At 46.3% G+C, this 20,094-nt stretch overlaps 1 long non-coding RNA gene across 1 annotated transcript; it reads right to left on the bottom strand.

Annotated features, from left to right (window-relative positions):
* Window positions 1-1,230: 1,230 nt before the first annotated feature.
* Window positions 1,231-19,551, bottom strand: LOC111767742 (uncharacterized). Its single transcript, XR_002799546.2, has 2 exons — window positions 19,386-19,551; window positions 1,231-1,434 (listed from the first exon to the last, which is right to left on the bottom strand). It is a non-coding gene; the product is annotated as an uncharacterized lncRNA (long non-coding RNA).
* Window positions 19,552-20,094: the final 543 nt, after the last annotated feature.

Here is a 20,094-nt window from a genome sequence, read left to right as displayed (position 1 = left end):
GGACCAAAAGCATGAAGGCTGGCTCTGTTTATAGGGACAGAAGGAAGACATCTGGGCCATAAACTTTGAGACATAAGCCTTGTTTACCACTTTGGTCTTTAACCAAAAACCAAGCCAATCGCTCTAAACTGTTTCTTGCGATGTGCTCTATGCAGTCGAGAGAACATTGGCCAAGTCTTTTATGATCCTTGACTAGACATTCTTGAGATGTAACTCTACAGATTAGGTCTGAGAACCAGGCAGGAAGAATAAAACCCCGGCATTTTGCAAACAGAACTCAAAACTTAGGACATTTATAAAGCTGGCCCAGATTACTCTTTTCAATTAAAAAAAAATGGTGTGAGATCATAAAGTATAAAATAAATAAAAAGTAAATCTCCCTCTCATTGGGGCCAATTCATGGGAGTGTGATCTATGCACTTGCACAGCCTGTGCTGAGAAGGGCCTCCTGCTTGTTTTAATGCTCTACCATCACCAACTTGAACTTCTTAAGAATTTTATCTTTGGGCGCCATCCCTGTGGCCCAGTGGTTAAGTTTGGAGCATTCCTCTTCAGTGACTGGGGTTCATGGGTTTGGTTCGCGGGCGCAGACCTACACCACTTATCAGCCATGCTGTGGTGACATCCCACTTACAAAATAGAGGAATATTGGCACAGATATTAGCTCAGGGATAATCTTCCTCAGCAAAAAAACCACAAAAAACAAAAAACAAAAGTCCTAAAACAAACCAAAGGGCCTGAAACAGAGCCTGTTTCTGCCACATCCCTTATAGTACAGGGTTCAACTAGGGATTCAGTTAACTGACAAAGGCCAGGACCTGTGTTCACAAAGACTCTTAACTCGATCTATTTAAGAAAAAAAAAAAGAAGAAGAAAGAATTTTATCTTTGAACCCGTATTTTGTAAATGAAGTCGGAGGGGACGGCAGAGCACGCACCTGAACAGAGAGTTGTGCAGTAGGTGTCTGCTGTCCCTTGCTGCCCCATTTGCGTATAGTGTTCTCCATGCCCCATGAGCACCGAATTCCAGTGAATCTATAAGGCGTGGGAGTTCAGCAAGATTCAAAGGAAGTAGAAGGTAAGTGAATTATGTCTACAATGTGGGGAGAGGAGGGCAGGAGGAACTGACAGCTCCTAGAGGCCCTGCTTTCAGCTTGAACTAGAACTTGCTTTGAACACAGAAAGGTGTATAGTTTCCCAGGGCTGCTGTAACACAGTACCACACACTGGGTGGCTTAGAAAAACAGAGCTTTATTATCTCCAGTTCTGGAGGCTACAAGTCTGAAATCGAGGTGTCAGCAGGGCCATGCTCTCTCTGAGGCTCTGGGTAGAATCCTTTCTTGCCTCTTCCTCGTTTCTGCTGGTGCCGTCAGTCCGTGGTGTTCCTCACCTTGCAGCTGCCTGACTGCAGTCTCTGCCTCCATCTTCAGTTTTCCTAAAAGGATACCAGTCAGTGATACAGGATTAAGGGCCCACTCATTAAGATGAGTATGATCTCATCTTAACTAATTACATCTGGAACGACCCTATTTCCAAATAAGGGCACATTCTGACATGCTGGTGTTAGGATTTCAACATATCTTTCTAGGGGGACATAATTCAACCCATAATAGAAGGCAATAGTGTTCTGAGAAATACACACCGAGGAACCCCATCATATCCTTTCTTACTGGTATTGCTTCTTTGTATTAGGCAGCCACATATTATGACAAGAAGGAAAGGAAAAGATAGGACAACCCATCATTCCTTTTCCTCTCTGCCCTTCCTTACTCATCAGTAAGCCAATGGTAGAGAGCATTAAAAAGATGTGCACACCTCAAGAAGTTCATTGCAGCATTATTCACAGTAGCCAAGATGTGGAAACAACCTAAGTGTCCATCGATGGATGAATGGATACACACAGACACAGACACACACACACACACACACACACGCAGGAGAATATTATTCAGCCTAAAAAAGGGGATTATGCCATTTGAGATAAATCGAGGGCACTATGATAAGTGAAATAAGCCAGTAACAGAAGGACAAAGACTGCATGGTCTCATGTACATGTGGAATCCAGAGGAGTCGAATTCATAGTGGCAGAGTCAAACAGTGGTTACCAGGGGCAGGGAGGTGGGGAAATGAAGAGATGTTGGTCAAAGGGGATAAAGTTGCCATTATGCAGGATGAATGAGTTCTGGAGACCTAACGTACAGCCTGGGGACTGTAGTCAATGACTCTGTATGGTAAGCTGGAAATTTGCTAAGAGAGTAGATCTCAGGTGCTCTCGTCACCCCCCTCCCCCAGAAAAAAGTAACTATGTGAGGAGATGGCTGTTAGTTAGCTTGACTATAGTAATCATTTCACTATGTATATACGTATAGCAAAACATCATGTTTTATAGCTTAAATACACAATATTTATTTAAAAAATGAAACACCCCCAAACAAAAACAAACAAAAAGAAGTGAAATAAAACCAGTTGAGTTAGTTTTGTATAGCATATGCAGTGTTATTGTATGAACTAAATACATGAGCACATACAAGCCAAAAAATACAAATTGTGTAATCTCAGGGATCCTATATGTGAGTTAAATGCTCTTATTTTTGCATTGAAAAGTGTTACTGCACAATATAAAGACGAATGATAAAACTCATGCTAATATTTTTAATTTTTCTTTACTGAGAACATTAAATCGCAAATTTAAAAAAAAAAACCCATGGCAAGTCAAGAGATGGCAGAAGAAAGGACAGAACTTTATATTTTAGCACTTTAACAACACTTTTCCCAGCTTCTTGAACAAGGAGCGCTGTGTTTTCATTTTGTACTGGGCCCTGCAAATCATGTAGCCAGCCCAGCTCCCACCTCTGTCCCCTCTGAACTCTACCCCAGAGGAAACCCATTGCTATGGTCTGAATGTTTGTGTTTCTCTCAAATTCCTATGTTGAAATCCTAACCCCTAAAGGTGATGGTATGAGGAGGTGGGGCCCAGGGGAGATGACTAGGTCATGGGGTGGAGCCCTCATGAATCAGATTAGTGCTTTATAAAAGAGACCCCATAGACATCCCTGGCCTGCCCACCATGTGAGGACGCAGCCAGAAGGTGCTGGCTATGAAGCAGGAACAGGGCCCCCACCAGAATGTGACCCTGCTGGTGCCTTGATCTTGGGAGTTCCAGCCCCTAGAACTTGTGAGAAATAATTTCCTCTTGTTTATAAGCCACCCGGCCTGTGGTATGTTGGTATAGCAGCCCAAACAGACTAGACATGCACTTCTGTTTCCTTTCACAGACCTCGTGTGCCACACCACTCTTCATGGGAACTCACCCATCCCCCTCCAGGGGCACTTTGGGGATGAGGTTTTCTGCATTTCTGCCCGCCGTTACTATTTGCCCTCACACAGTTTAGGCTCCTTGAAGACAAGTACAGTGCCTGAGGTAGAGGAGATGGTCACTATAGGTTTACTGAATTGATAAATGATGGACACGTGGGTAGCAGAGCCCATGGGGGCCTGAAGCAATCACTGGCCCAGACTTCAGGTTGGTAAGTGGTTTTTAATCCCCATTTTTCAAATGAGACCCAGAAAGTTGTGTGACCCTGGACACTGATGCTCTTTGGGCCTCATTGTTCATATTAGTAAAATGGAGGAACTACTCTTTCTTTAAAAGACTGTTGTGACTGTGAAAAGAAGAAACTTGAGTGGAAGTACATCCTGCTCTCTAATACTTGCCACTTGTAATAATAACAAAACATTCTAGAACCTTCCTAGGACATTGTTCTTTACAGCCTGAAGCAAGCACTGTGTAAATTCACTGTGGGGACTTGGCAGGTAGCCCTCTTTCCGTGGACCTCAGTTTCTCCTTCTGTCAAAGAAGGGGATGGGGGGCCGGCCCCGTGGCTGAGTAGTTAAGTTCACACGCTCCGCTTCGGCAGCCCAGGGTTTCACCAGTTTGAATCCTGGGCACGGACATGGCACCACTCATTAAGCCATGCTGAGGTGGCGTCCCACATGCCACAAGTGGAAAGACCCACAACTGAAAATACACAACTATGTACCGGGGAGCTTTGGGGAGAAAAAGGAAAAATAAAATCTTAAAAAAAGAAAAAAAGAGGAGGGGATGGGATTAGACCATGGGGGATACAACCCAGGGGGATAAGAGGATCAAGAAGACAACATAAGAGAAAGAAGCTCGCTGGGTGGAAGAAAATTCTCACAGCCTTCCTGGCCCAACTCCCCCACCCCTCACCCCCCACTTTGAAAGAGACAAGAGGAGAGAGAAGTGCTTTTCTTTCTGAGAAAAACAACAGCACAATTTGATGGTCAATGGCCACCCCAGTTGAGGGGCCAGGAAGCACTGGGAGTGGGGAGGACTGTGGTGAGCAGGACAGCTCACGGTGCATCCAAAGCGAGGAGCCCCTTCTGCATCCCTGGGATTGTTCTGGCTCTGAATGTGGGCCCATTGTTGCCAGATGGTAAGATTTTTCAAAGCAAGAAGAAATTGAGATATCTCCTGATTTTTAAAATACTGGCTTCTCTTTTTTTCTTTCTTTCTTTTTTTTTTTTTTTTGCCATGTGGCCACCTACAGCATCAGCCCTCGTTTCAGAGCTCTGGGATAGGCGTGTGGTAAGGAGCCTTCCAGTCTGCCTAGGACTCTGTGGGGAACAATGGAACGAGACCCTAGGAACTCCCCAGACTCCAGGAGGAGGAAATAAAAGCAGCCATTAACTTCAAAGCCCCTGAGCCTGCCAGACCCCCCTCCTCTGACAGACAATGAACAGGAAGGAAACTGAGACTGGACAGTAAAAAGCCACCAGACAATCCTGTCGGGGCCTGCCGTGGGACTCTCAGGCCGAGGCAGTCCTGCCTGCCAGCCGCTGGGCGCCGCTTTCCTCAGGCCACGAGACGCCACCAGGTCACCTTCTCTGGGGGGCTTCCAGAGCGCCCAGGGGGTGCAGAAACCCAGGGTTGAGGAGCTGAGGATTAGGGTGGCAGCCACTCAGCTGGGGGCCTTGAGGCTGGGGGGTGGGGAGGTGCTGCTCCATCTTCTGTTTTAAAATGTTTTGATCATATAAGTATCACTCTCCTTGTAACACTATTAAAACATGATTACAATATGTCCAAGATCCTGAAGGACTCCACCCTCCTCCCACCACCGGGCAACCATGCGATACCAATGCGATGGTGTCCTGGGCTGCACACATGGACGGTGAGGGGCAAGGGAGATCAGCTGGGAGGCTCCAGGTGCAAGCGGTGGAGGAGGTGGGAAGGGACCGGATTCTGACTGTCTTTTGAAGTTGGAGCTGATAGGATCTGCTGATGGACCAGATGTGAGGTGTGAAAGAGGGAATCAGAATGACCTCAAGCTTTTAGTCCTCAGCACCTGAAGGCAGAAGTTCCCCTTTACTGAGATGGGGACCTTAATTCCATCACCCAGGACATTTTTGATGTATTGCCCTCCCCTCCCCTGGCCATTGTACCTCCCGCCAGCTCAGTGGTTCATCGGGGCTCTAAGAGCTCCGACTTCAATCTTGACCTTGCTTCTTTCTAGTTGATGATCTCAGGCAAGTTATTTAACCCCAGATTCCTCATTTGCAAAACGAGGATAATAATACTTCCTTTAGAAAGTTATATAAAGATCAAATGATATAATGCCTGGTATGTAGAGGGCACTGAAGAAGTGTGAGCCAAAATTACTGTATCATCGTTCAGTTATGATCGTATATGTACATAGTTTTGTATCCTGCTGCTTCTAAGCCCAAAATTATCTTATGAGCATTTTTTCATGAGTGCCTTAAAAATATCTTTCAGGGCCTGGCCCCATGACGGAGTAGTTAAGTTCGCATGCTCTGTTTCGGTGGCCCAGGGTTCAGGGGTTCGAATCCCAGGTGTGGACCTACCAGTCACTCATCAAGTCATGCTGTGGAGGCACCCCACATACAAGACAGAGGAAGATTGGCATGAACATTAGCTCAGGGACAGTTTTCCTCATCAAAAAAAAAAAAAAAAAAAAGTCTTTCAAATGGCTGCATGATATTCTATTATATAGCTAAATCATCATTTATTTAACCAGACTTTTATTGTTGGATATTTTAAAATATCGCTAGGAGCCATTGGTAACATTTACATTGATTCTGTTTTTTCTCTGTGCATTATAAAGAAAACTGAGATGAAAATCCTAAAAACATATTTTCTTCATGCCTCTCCAATTATATCCTGAGGATACACTCCTAGAAGTGAAATTGCCATGATAAAGGTTTGACCAGTTTTAAGCCTTCTGAAATCGATGACAAATTGACCTCCAGGTGGTTCTACCAAGACACATGCCTGTCCGCACAACGTTAGAAGGTGCCTGCTTCAAAATCAACAAGTGGGACGACATCAGACTAAAAGCTTCTGCAAAGCAAAAGAAACCCTCAACACAATGAAAAGGCAGCCTATTCTGTAGGAGGAAATACTTGTAAATCATGTATCTGATAAGGGGTTAATATCCAAAATATATAAGGAACTCATACAACTTAATAGCAAAAAAAAATCTGATTTTAAAATGAGCAGATGACTTGAACAGACATTTTCCCCAAAGAAGACATACAAATAGCCAAGAGGTACATGAAAAGGAGCCAGCCCCGGTAGTCATGATTCGGCAGCCCCACTGCCACAGCCCGGGTTCACTTCCTGGTCAGGGAAGCACACTACTCATCTGTCGGTTATCATACTGTAGCAGCTGCATGTTGCTGTGATGCTAAAAGCTATGCCACTGGTATTTCAAATACTGGCAGGATCACTCATGGTAGACAGGTTTCAGTGAGCTTCCAGACTATATGACAGACTAGGAAGAAGGACCTGGCCACCCACTTCTGAAAAAGTTGGCCATAAAAACCCTGTGGATGGCAGTGGAGCATTGTCTGATAGAGCGCTGGAAGGTGAGAGGATGGAGCACAAAGACTGGCCCGGATTCCACTCTGCTGTACGCAGGGTCACTAGGATTCGGAATTGACTTGATAGCACTAACAACAAAAACGTGAGAAGGTGCTCAACATCACTCATCATCAAGGAAATGAAAGTAAAAACCAAAGTAAAATATCACCTCATAGCTGTTAGAATGGTTATTATAAAGAAGACAAGAGATAACAAATGCTGGCAAGGATGTGGAGAAAAAGGAACCCTGGTTCACTGTTGGTCGGAATGTAGACTGGTACAACCACTATGGAAAACAGTATGGAGGTGCCTCAAAAAATTAAAAATAGAACTGCCATATGATCCAGCAATCGCATTTCTGGGTATTTATCCAAAGGAAATGAAAACAAGATACTGAAGAGATATCTGCACCCCCATGTTCATTGTAGCTTTATTCAAAATAGAGAACCAAGACATGGAAACAACCAGGGGCCAGCCCTGTGGCCGAGTGGTTAAGTTCGCACACTCCGCTTCGGCGGCCCAGGGTTTCGCAGGTTCGGATCCTGGGCGTGGACATGGCATTGCTCATCAGGCCATGCTGAGGCAGGGTCCCACATGCCACAACTAGAAGGACCCACAACTAAAATATACAACTATGTACTGGGGGGCTTTGGGGAGAAAAAGGAAAAAATAAAACCTTAAAAAAAAAAAAAAGATATGGAAGCAACCTAAATCCATCGAAAGTGGCCATCAATGGATGAATGGGCAAAGAAAAGGTGATACACACAAACAGATACAAACAGAAACACACACACACACACACACACACGAATATTATTCAGCCATAAAAAAGAAGGAAATCCTGCCATTTGTGACAACATGGATGGACCTTGAGGGAATTATGCTAAGGGAAATGAATCAGAGAAAGACAAATACTGTATGATCTTATTTACATGTGGAATCTAAAAGATCAAACTCACAGAAACAGTAGAATGGTGGTTGCCATGGGCTGAGGAGTGGGGGAAATGGGAGATGTTGGTCAAAGAATACAAACTTCCAGTTAGAAGATGAATAAGTTCTCAGGATTAATGTACACATGGGGACTACTGTTAACAGTACTGAAAAGTTGCTACGACAGTAGACTTTTAATATTCTCACCATAGCAACAAAATGGTAATTACGTGAGGTGAAGGAGGTGTTAACTAACTTACTGTGATAAACATTTCACAACATATACATGTATCAAGTCATCACGTTGTACACCTTACGCTTACCCCATACGGAAAGTCAATTCCATCTCAATAAAGCTGGAAAAAATAAGGTGCCTGCTTCCCTGAACCTTCGCTAAGACTAAGACACCATTAAAAAAAAAAAAGGAAAAAATATTAAAATTTCTCCCCAATTGATTATGAACTTGAATACATTGTTTTACTTCACATTTCTTTGCTTTCCAGCAAGTTTTAAAAATGTGATTCTCTGTTGTTTATATTTCTTCTACAAACTGTCCTTCACCCATCTTTCTGTTGGCATATCAGCATTTTGCAAAAGGAAGAGCTAGTTATATACTAAAACTAACAAGCCTCAGTCTATTGAATTTGTTGCAAGTGTTTTTGCTGCTGTTTTTAAATTTTATGCTGGGACTTTGCATGTAGTGAAATACACTGTTTATGTATTCTTCGTGGCTACTTTCATGCTACAGTGGCAGAGGTGAGCAGCTGCCACGTTTCACTATAGGATACATGCAGTGAAAACTCTTTTTCCTTCCCCAGAGTCTATGCTTCCAAAGCACTTTGGCGTGCGTGCTCAAATGCGCCTGGGAATCCAGGCTGCAGGCCTACCCCTACCCTGGTTTGCTGTTTGACATCTCTTCTCGGATCACAGCCTCCCCATCTGTCAATGGGGTGCAGTCCTCGTTAGATCTCTGAGCTTCCTCTCAGTTCTGGCATCCTATGTTTCTATTCTAAAGCTAGAAATTTGATTTCAAACTCAGAGCTCATTTCAAGAAGCTCTTACCACCTATTACAACAGCCTCCCTGGTAGCTCGGGCTGCTATAACAAATTACCATAACTGGCTGACTTAGACAACACGCATTTCCCTCTCACAGTTCTGGAGCCTGGATGTCTGAGATCAGGGAGCCAGCATGCGTGGGTTCTTGGGGAGAGCCCTTTTGCTGGTTTACAAACAGCAGCTTTCTTGCAGTATCCTCACAGGGCAGGAACAGAAAGCTCTAGTCCCTTTGTCCCCTTGTAAGGGCTCCACCCCATGACCTCATTCAAACCAGATTTCTTCCCAAAGGCCCCACCTCCAAATACCATCACGCTGGGGATTAGAACTTCAACATACGAATCTGGGGGGGGACCACAAACATTCAGTCTTTCGCGCTCTCTTAACTGGCCTCCCCATTTTGATCCCTCTATGCTCCAATCTTTAACGGGCATTGCTAACATCAACCTTCCTAACAGGCAGTTCTGAGCACGGGGCTCAAGGGCTGCAGACGGGACCCCGCCCCCTCGGCAGTCCTTGATCTTATTCTCTGCCTTCCCAGCCTTATCGCCTGCTGCTCCCTGTCAGAATAAATATTTGTGGTTCCCCAAATATTTTTGCTCATACCATTGCCTTTGCTGGGAATGCTCCCACACTGTACATTTTACATGGAAAAACATTACCTAACTTTTAACCACAGCTAAGCACCACCTCCTCCCAAAGCCTTTGGTAACTATTTCTCAGTCCAGAGGAAATGTTCTCTTTTGAACTGCAGTATTATTCACATACTACGTGTATTATGGTTGTTGATATTTATGTCTTGTTTCCTGAACAGAAATATACCAACCTCTGAGGCAATATGGCAAGCCGCTAAATTAGTGAGTGCAAACTGGCAGCCTATATGATATTTTCAGAATTGGGAAATTTCACAAAAAAATCCCAACTTTCATCTTCTCTCGAAAAATCAGAAGATCTGGACTACATCTCTATAAGGCAGAGGTCAACAAACTATAGCCCTTGGGCCAAATTTGCCCTGTCACCCATTTTTGCAAATAAAGTTTTATTGGTATACAGTCACAATCATTTGTTTCTGTATTCTCAGTGGCTACCTTCATGCTGCAATGGGAGAGGTGAGCAGCCGCCACAGAGACTGTATGGCTCACAAAGCCTGTTTACTATCCAGCCCTTTACAGGAAAGGTTTGCTGACCCTTGCTGTAAGGCACCAAGTATAGGCCACCACCGAGGCTCACTTTAAATGAAACATGTACTCTCCAGTTTCTGCCAGGAGCCTCCCCACCTGCTCTTGGATTGACCCTGGCCAGCTGCCAAGTATTTATCTTCCCCTGCAAGGCATTTGAGCCATTTGCATTTTCCATTCTTATGAATCCTCTAAATCACAGCCTAATACAACATGAAAGCCATTATGCCATAGAAGCAAGGCAATCTTCTAAAAAAATACCTAAAAGCATTACACTGCCAATACTAAATTTGAGGATCAGGTCTGATAATATTCCTCAGTAACTCTAGCTCCTGATGAAGTAAGTTCTTGTAGGTCGAAGCTTGGAGTCTAAAGTCAGATTGCCTGGGTTGATATTCCAGCTGCATCACCAGTGAGCCGGGTGACCCCTGTAAGCAAGACTGAGTCTTAATTTCCTCGTCTAAAAATGAGGATAACAGTAGTACCTACCACTGGATTGATGAAAGGATTAACTTCCTTCAATTAATATTCGTTGCTCCCTGCTGTCTGTCAGGCACTGTGCTGGGCTCTTGGGACACATCCGTGAGCAGAAATGACAGTCTCCGCTCGCTAAGAACTTGCACTCTAGTGGGGCAATGGGTCAGGCAGCAGACACCATGGAGCCTGTGGTGCAGCCTCTCGCCCACCTCTGAGTTTAGCCACGGCTGTCTTGAAAAGTGCTGACTTGCCTCTGGCTCCAGAGCCTTCTCCAGTGCAGCCTTGCAGCTGGAACTACCTTGGCCCTCAGGCAAGCACAGGCTGGTGGTCAGGGAACTGACGCCCCAGAAGCAGCCTCCACCAGTGGGGATGGGAGCCAGTGGATAAAGGCTTCGGCCTCCCATCTTTGGCAAGACAACCCCGCCAGGTATTCTGAATGCTTCCCAGAGGTCCTGTGGGATGCAGCCCCTCCCCCACAGCAGTGAGGCTGACAACACCCTTACATGGACTTTGCGCCCTCCCCATCTCACTCTCGGTGCCTCCTCACCCCCACCTTCTGGCAACACCTTCCAAATAAGCTACCTGCACCCAGACCTTTGTCTCAGTCTCTGCTTTTAGGGAAATCCAAAGTAGAACAGATATAAACAAAACCAAGACAATACAAGAGGGTAGTGAGTACCATGCAGAGAATTAAAATAGGCATAAACGACGTGAGTGAGCAGAGCCCACATGACATTGGGTGGCCTCAGCTGAGACCTGAGGGACAAGAAGAATCTAGTCACGCATGGACTAGGGGAAAGATTAATCCAGGCGGAGGGAACAGCTGGTGCAAAGGCCCACAGCAGGAGTGTGCTTGGCATGTTAAAGAAGAGGAAGTTCAGGGAATCTGGAATTTAGTGGTGAGGAAATGACGTGGAGAGGAAGGCCAAATGGTGAGTGATGTTGTAATCCAGGAATAGTGATTTGGGACTTTATTCTAAATGCCATGGATGAGAGGTTGTGGGACAATTTTAAGCAAAGGAGTAAGATGGATTCATCTGCAGTTTCAAAATATCACCCTGGCTGCAGTGCGAGAGTTGGGAAGACTGGGGAGTGGAAACAGGACTCCTATGAAGGAGCCTCCCACAGGGTCCCTGCAAGTGAAGGTGATGGCTTGGATGAGTGTCGTAATAATAGGGACAGAGAGAAGCAGAGGATTGGGGAAATGTTTTACACAGCATAATGGCAAACTCCAATAGGGTCTACTACATGCCAGGCGCTCTTCTAGCACCCTTGGTAAATTAACTCACTCACTCTTCACAAAATCCCCTGGAGGTGGGTAAAATTCTTAGCCTCATTTTACAGATAGGGAAACCAAGGCACAGGAAGATTGAGTAACTTGCCTAAGGTCATCCAGAGCAGAGATTTGACCCAAGTCCATCTGGCTCCAGGGTTTCAGCTCTAACCACCACATGACCCTGCCTCACTAGAGCCTACTGACTTGCTGACAGATCAGACGTGGAGAAGAGGAAGCTAGGAGCCAGGGCGGAGCCCCAAATTCAAGGTGTTCCACTCGGATCCCCTCCCCCTCTTCCAGCCTCTGCCACTGCCAGGTAAAGAGGGGCCACTGCCCTCTCTGTGCTCCAGGCGAGACCCCATCCCTCCCTCTCCCCAACACCCAACACTCCGAGCCTCACCACCACGATGTGCCTTGAGACCACAGGCAGGCACTTGACCCCTCTTTCAGCCCAGGTCTGCCAGGTCTCCCCACTCCCCCAGACTTCATCCTCATGCCCACCATCCTCCCCTAGTCTGGTCCCATGTCCTGAAGCCTGCCATTTTCCCTCTGGACCCCAGGCCAATCACCGGCAAAGTCCCCCACATCCTTGGACTCCTGTCAGCGTCCCCTTCACCGTCTCCCTCTCCCTCCCGAGCTGCACAGTCAAATCACGTCAGGGGCTTAAGAACACACCCAAGTCCAGGCTCCTCACCAGACTAATGAAATTCAAACCTCAGATAGTGGGGTCCAGGCTCCGGTGTGGTCTCCAAATTCCCCAGGTGTTTCTCATTTGAGGCTAGGGTGGAGAACTACAGAGGGAACGGACCCTGACTCTCCCTGAGAGCTCAGCTTCCCAGCGGCTCCCTAAGTGATGGCTCTGCTCACTCCTGCTTCTCTGCTCCAGGCCTGGAGGTGGGGTGGGCTCCTCCTTGTTCCCCTTGTCATGCCAGACCTCTCTCCATGGTCGTTCCTGTAAAACCTTCTGGCTTTGAACCTCTTGTCATTAGAATGCAGCTCCCGCCACCTCTCCTTGTCGCCGTCACCTCTGGGCCACCAGGTCACCACCTCACTGCTTGAGGATTTTAGCTCCTGGCTCACTGTCACTCTCTCTAACCGGCTCCTGCTTCAATTCTTAGTGTTTTCAATATCCAAACAGATAGATGCACCTTCCAAGACTCTGGCCTCTCATTCCTGGACCTCCTGTCCTGCAAGCACCCTGTCTTCCACCCAACCTTGGCCACTCCTTGCTATGGTCTCACCCCATCCATAACCTCAATTCTAGCTCACTCCCTCTAAGGACCCAGACCACGACAACCCTGGACATCCTGGATCCTGACACGTCTCCACCAACAACTCACCTCTCCTCTCACCTTGCCCAGATTCACATCCAAGGTCAATCAGCCCAGTCATTCCAGTGCCTCTCCCCTTAACCCACTTGCCTTTCCCAGGATTTGTAGCATTCACTTGGCTAAAATTCAACCCAAGTTAAACCTACCTGCCTGCTCTGTGCCGGTTCCAGTGCAGCTGAGCATGACAGAGACAAAAACACAGCCATGCTGGCGGCCTTCAGTGAATTCACCATCATGAGGCACAAATGGGTGCTCCATTCTGCGGGGCAAACTGACTGTAATGCACTTCTCCTGTGGTTCTCAAAACTGGTCCCCGACCAGCAGCATTAGCATCAGTATCACCTGGGAATGTGTCAGAAATGCAAATTTTCAAGCCGCATCCCAGACTGAGTCAGAAACTCTGGGCGTGGGGCCCAGCACTCTGCTTTCTCGAGCACTCCAGGTGAGCCTGCTGTGCGTGCTTAAGTTTAAGACCCATTCCTCTCTCACTCTCCTAGGTGACTATCTAAACGTTGTCCTCTCCCTGCAAAGGTCCAATACGTCTCCTCCGCCCCCCACCTCACATTCAGCTTGCTTCCTTATTCACTAAGAAACCAGAAGAACTGCCCACAACACACTATGCCCCTTCTTACTCCACCTCTGCCCTCACACCCTACCTGGTCTCTCCTTAGTAAGATGCACCCATTCATCAGCCGTTCGGGCTCCTAAGGCCATGCCCCCACTACTGCCCTGGTCCAAGCCACCACCAGCTCTCAGTGGGATTATGGCAAAAGCTTCCTAACTAGTCTCCTTACATCAGCCTTTGCCCCCTATTTTGTCCTCACAGCAGTCAGCATGAATCCATCGAAATGCAATTCACATCTCTCCTTTGCCCAAAACCTTTCAGGGGCTCCCCATTTCATTCAGTATACAGGCCAAGTCCTTCCTATGCCCACAGGGCCCTACATGATCTGTCCACCCCTCTGTTTGCCACTTCGACCTCCTCTCACCCCCACAATCGCCCTTCCCTCCACCTCTACCACCATGCTGACCTCCTCGCTCTTCCTCAGACATCGTGGGCATGCTGTTACCTCAGGGCCTTTGCAGTTGCTGTTCTTCTTACCCCCAGGTCTCTGGTCAGCTTTCCAATTTCCTTCAGGCCTTTACTCAATGTCTTCTTCTCAGGGAGCCTGTCTTAGCTAACTATTATAGTTTTAACTCCCAATTACTGACACTTCGATCTTTCTTCACTGCTTTATTTTTTCCCCTAATATTTAGCACTATCTAATAGACTATATATTTGACTTTTTCAATCTTGTTTACTCTGTCTCACCAGGTGGAACATAAGGCCCAGGAGGGAGGATATTTCACTCTTTTGTTCACTGTCTCAGTGTCCAGCTGAGTGCTGGGCATAGAAAGTAAATATCATCAGCTTCTTTAAATATTCCCTTCCTATTCTCCCTTTAACCAAAACCTGGCTCCTTTCCGAGAGCAAGCTTCCACTGTAGCCGTCTTGGGTTGGGTTTGTTTTCTGTCCCACTACCCTTGTACCAAGGGGCCTGAAGGGGAGGTGGGTGACTTCCTTGCTCCTCATTGTCACCCCCCAACCATTCTCCCTCCTGCCTCCAGAAGCCCTCGCCCTTTAGAAAGGCACATCATCAGGCTAGACTCTCTTGTCACAGCCTCTGATGGACCCCCAGGACATCCTTCTCATTGCTGGAGGATGAGCCTGTGCCTCACTGTCACTATCGCCACCATTATCTCATCATAATTCTTGGTGATTTCATTATCTTGGTAGATGACTCACCCAAGACCCTGGTCTCTCAGTTCCTTGAGGTCTTCTCAATAATCTTGTCCCTGTGCCAGCCCGGTGGCACAGCGGTTAAGTGTGCAAGTTCCGCTTCGGTGGCCTGGGGTTCATCAGTTCGGATCCCGGGTACAGACATGGCACCATTTGTCAAGCCATGCTGTGGTAGGCGTCCCAATATTCAGTAGAGGAAGATGGGCACGGATATTAGCTCAGGGCCAGTCTTCCCCAGCAAAAAGAGGAGGATTGCTGGCAGTTGGCTCAGGGCTGATCTTTCTCAAAAAAAAAAAAATAATAATCTTGTCCTCCACGTGACCTTAGCCCAAACCCAGACTTTGTTATTACTAATAACTGCAAACCATCCATTTCCGGGATCACACGCTATGACCACCCAGCTGTCTTTCCAGCTCACCCCTCTGCCCCTCCAGCTCCAACAAGCATTCCACCCCACTGGGTCTTTCATCCATTGATCCTTCTGCCTTTTACTGTCCCACTCGCCCGCTGTCATGCCCATACTTGCTTCTTTACACAGCACAGATCCCACAGCTTATCCTTAAATCCTTCCATTGCCCACACCCTCAACTCTGCTGCCCTTTCTCACTTCACGACCTTCATCTGGCTAACCCCAGCCCTTGCTGAATGCAACTCTCCATCTCCTTTACCCCGTGCAACTAGATGTCACAATAAAAAAAAATATGACACCATACTGAAGGCGCCCCTTTAAATGAATGATAACAGCTACCTGCATAGCCCTCTTAATCCTCACAAGACCCCCAAGAGGTACTATTATTATCATCCTCATTTTCACGATGAGAAAACTGAGGCACAGAAAGGTCGAAATCGCACAATGAAGTGGAAGAATTAGAACAGAGCCCAGGCAGCAGCTTGGCTCCAGAATCCACACTCAGAATCATTCCACCAGCCTCTCAGGTCCGCTAACTTCACGCGGCCTCTAATGCCCACGACTTACACCACATTTAAGTAGGCCAGCCTTCTCAGACCAGAGCAGGCCTCAGATCTGCCGGGAGGGCTTGTTAAGCACAGAGAGCTGGATCCACTCCCTGGGTTTCTGAATCCGTGATATGAAGGGTTGGGCCTGACAACAATGCCCAAGTGATGCTGCTGTGCTGGTCTGAGGACCTGAGCAGAGGACCACGGCCCTTGTCCATTCACCCCACCCCCCATAGGCGACCATTTCACACTTTCTCTCAACCTCCAACGCCTTGTCCTCATCCTCACTCCTTTTTTTTTCTTTTAATCATTTTTCTAGATTTTTTTTTTTTTTGAGGAAAATTATCCCTGAGCTAACTGCTGCCAATCCTCCTCTTCTTGCTGAGGAAGGCTGGCCGTGAGCTAACATCCATGCCCATCTCCCTCTACTTTATATGTGGGCTGCCTACCACAGCATGGCTTTTGCCAAGCGGTGCCATGTCCATACCCGGGATCCGAACTGGCAAAGCCCGGGCTGCTGAAGCGGAACGTGCGAACTTAACCACTGCGCCACCGGGCCGGCCCCTCATCCTCACTCTTGACAGATGACCTTGCTTCTGACCTCACTGAGAAAACAGGAGCCATCAGAAGAGAGCTTCCACAAGCTCCCTCATCATTTTTCCTCACTCTCCTGCTGCCATCCCTCCTGTCATTATGGGCGAACTGTCTCTCCCCTGGCTCGTTCCATCAGTAGAGAAACATGCTATAACTTCTCCCATCTTAGAAAAAATAATTTCAAAACCCCCTCTTCATTACCTCTCTCTGCTTTACAACAAAACTTCTCGAAACAGTTGTCTATGATCACTGCCTCCAGTTATTCACCTAGTGTCTCTTTTTATTTTTAAACATTTTATTGTGATAAAATATGTATAACGTAAAATATTCCCTTTCAACCATTTTTAAGTGTATAATTCAGTGGCATTAGTTACATTCACAATGGGGCCAGCCCCGTGGCGTACTGGTTAAGTTCACGTGCTCCGCATCGCTGGCCCAGAGTTCGTGGGTTTGGATCCCTGGTGTGGACCTACATCACTCATCAAGCCACGCTGTGGCAGCAGCCCACATACAAAATAGAGGAAGATGGGCACAGATGTTAGCTCAGGGACAATATTCCTCAAGGAAGAAGGGGAAAATTGGCAACAGAACTTCCTCACCAAAAAAAAAAAAAAAAAAGGTACATTCACACTGTTGTGCAACCATTACTACCGTTTCCCAATTTTTTTCTGTATATAAGAAATCCCAAAGAATCCACAAGAAAGCAACTAGAGCTAATAAATAAGTTCAGCAAAGTTGCATCCTCCTATTGTCTCTTGAATCTTCTCCAACCATGTTTTGCCTCCATTCCTATTCCCAAACTGCTCTTTCCAAAAACTCCTCTGAGCTCCATCTTCCTAAAGCCAATGGTCACCTTTCAGTCTTCATCTTATTTTTGTTCCTGCATCATCTGATATGGTTGGTCATTTCTTCCTTTTTGTATCAGTGTCCTCACTTGGTGCTATAGACTGAGTGTTTGTGTCCTCCCCAAACTCTCATGTTGAAAGCTAATCCCTAATGTGATGGTGTTAGGAGGTGGGACCTTTGGGAGGTGGTTAGGTCATGAGGGTGGAGCCCTCGTGGATTCGGGATTAGTGCCATTATAACAGAGGCCCCAGAGAGCTTTTGCCCCTTCCACCATGTGAGGACACAGCAGGAAGAAGGCCTTCTATGAACCAGGAAGTGGGCTCTCACCAGACACTGAATCTGCCGGCACCTTGATCTTGGAATTTCCAGCTTCCAGAACTAAGAAATAAATTTCTGCTGTTTACACGACACCCAATTTATAGTACTTCATTATAGCAGCCCGAATGGACTAAGACACATGGAGTCCAGCACCACAGTCCCTCGGTTCTCTCGACCTCTGTAGGGGAGAGGCACTGTGACCAAGGAGGAGAGGCTGGAGCAGTGTGGCCACAAGTCAAAGAATGCCAAGAGCCATCAGAAGCTAGAACAGGCGAAGAACAGATTCTCGCCAGGAGCCTTCAGGGCAGCCTGGCCCTGCCGACACTCAGAGTTCCGACTTCAGCCTCCAGAATTGTGAGAGAATCAATTTCTGCTGCTTTAAGCCATGAAGTTTGTGGTAATTTGTTACAGCAGCCCTAGGAAACTAACAGAGATGGCTCACAGACATCTCCAACTCAACCGTCCAAAACCAAACTCTCCATCTACTTACCTCTCGCTCCCACCCACGGAACCCGCTCCTCCCACCGTCTTTCCCTTCTCAGCAAAGAACAATTTCAGCCTTAAAGTCACTCAGGCCAAAACCTTGCTGTCTTCATTGACCCTTCACTTTCTATCACACCTCACATCCAAACCATCAGCAAACCTGGTTGGCTCTACCTTCAAAGACAGCACAATCAGATCACTTCTAATCTCCTTCCTGTAACCACCTGGGTCCAAGCCACCAGCATCTCTTGCTTGGATTATTGCAATCATCTCCTGTCTCCTTGCTTTTGTCCTTGCTCCTTACAGTCTATTCTCAAAATAGCAGCTGGAGTGACGCTGTTAAAATTGAAGTCAGACCTTGACACTCCTCTGCTCAAAACCCTCCGTGGTTCTTCATCTCACTCAACATAAAAGCCAAGACCTTACAATGTCCTACAAGGGCCTCTGTGATCTGGACACTTGTAACCTCTCTGATGTCATCTCCCACTACTCTTGCCTTTCATCACTTGGCTCCTTGAACCAACCATGTTGGTTCCCAACTTTTCACTGAGAATGCTGGCCGTTTGGGAGGGGAGCTGGTAGGACTACCAGGACACATTTTGTCCTATTTGAGATTGGTAGACGTGAGTTTAAAGTGAGACCAACTAGCACAGTTGTGTATTCTCTTTACCATTCAGTTGGAACGAGTGACTAGGGAAAGAGGAGGGTTGGGTTTGGCCACATTAAGGTTTAGCTAAGGAAGGATGATGGGAAGAGAAGAGCAAGGATGTTAAGGCCATTTGTATAAGGGAATGATTATAATGTTGGACCACGAAATCTAAGTGGATAAGAAGGAATTAAGTTAAGTAGTGCATACAAAGCACTTACTACAGGGCCTGGCACACGGTGAAAGCTCAATAAGCAAGAGCTATTATTACCACAAGCATTCACCCTAAGTGTCCTAAAAGTACTCTTAAACCTAAAAAAGACCTGGCAAAATTAACTGCAGAACTGCACTCTCTCCCAGCTCTTGTGATTAAATCTCTATCCCTATAAATAAGAGATGGCTTTGAAGACAGAGCAATAAAATCCAAGACAAAGATAACACTTAACAGTTACATATGTATCTTAGGTATAAATAAATAAAAAGTATATTTTTGAGTTCACCACCACCAGAGTGAGAAGTCATCATTGCTTTCAACTCTAAGAATTCATAATGAGTGACATGCAAAAAATACATCCAAACACATCCGTCGATTTAAATACATAAAGCCTTACTTACCCCTCCAAATATTTCAGCCTGATAATATGGTGGTTTTTCTCTTAGATGGCAGTCTCATCTTACAAATTGGCAGTGATTTGCTTTCAATGATACATTAATGCTGACACAGAAAGCACCTTCTCATCTGTTACTGTCGTCTGCCAAGAGGCAAGCTGGGGTTGACTAACTGGAAACACACAACCAAATGCATCAGCTTTATCAGTGTGTTCTGGGTGCTCAAGGCCACGGCTCATTTCCTTCAAGCTTCGATATTATTCAAAGATTTGGCTAAGAAAAACATTTTATTTCTCTGTTCATACAAATAGAGATGTTAATGAGTAGAATGTCAAAGTCACATATATTTTAAAGATTAAAACATATCGGCACCATTCAGGAGCTGCGGCATGGAGCACAAAATCAACAGATGGGAGTTCTGGTAGGAGGGTCCATCTGCCAGCGCAAGGTCCCGCTAATTTAGGAGGAAGACGAACCCTCTGTGTCAACACTGTGGCAGAGGGAAGGATCCTGACATTTTTGAGCTAAGCACCAAGGTGGATGGGGTTGCCGGTTACTAAAACGAGGGAGCTGGGGCTGGAACGAATGGTTGTGGGTCCCAGTCTCTGATTTTATACTTCTAATTGCAGGAGCCTCAATTTCCTCATCTGTGAAACGGAAGTGATGACTCCGAATTTCCTCAGTTGTATCATTCGATTTTTAACATTTCTAGTAT

Source organism: Equus caballus, chromosome 14 (assembly GCF_041296265.1).
Source record: "Equus caballus isolate H_3958 breed thoroughbred chromosome 14, TB-T2T, whole genome shotgun sequence".
NCBI classification, from domain to species: Eukaryota; Metazoa; Chordata; class Mammalia; order Perissodactyla; family Equidae; genus Equus; species Equus caballus.
The sequence above is the reverse complement of the archived record's forward strand: the minus strand, read 5'-3'. Positions and strand labels throughout refer to the sequence as shown.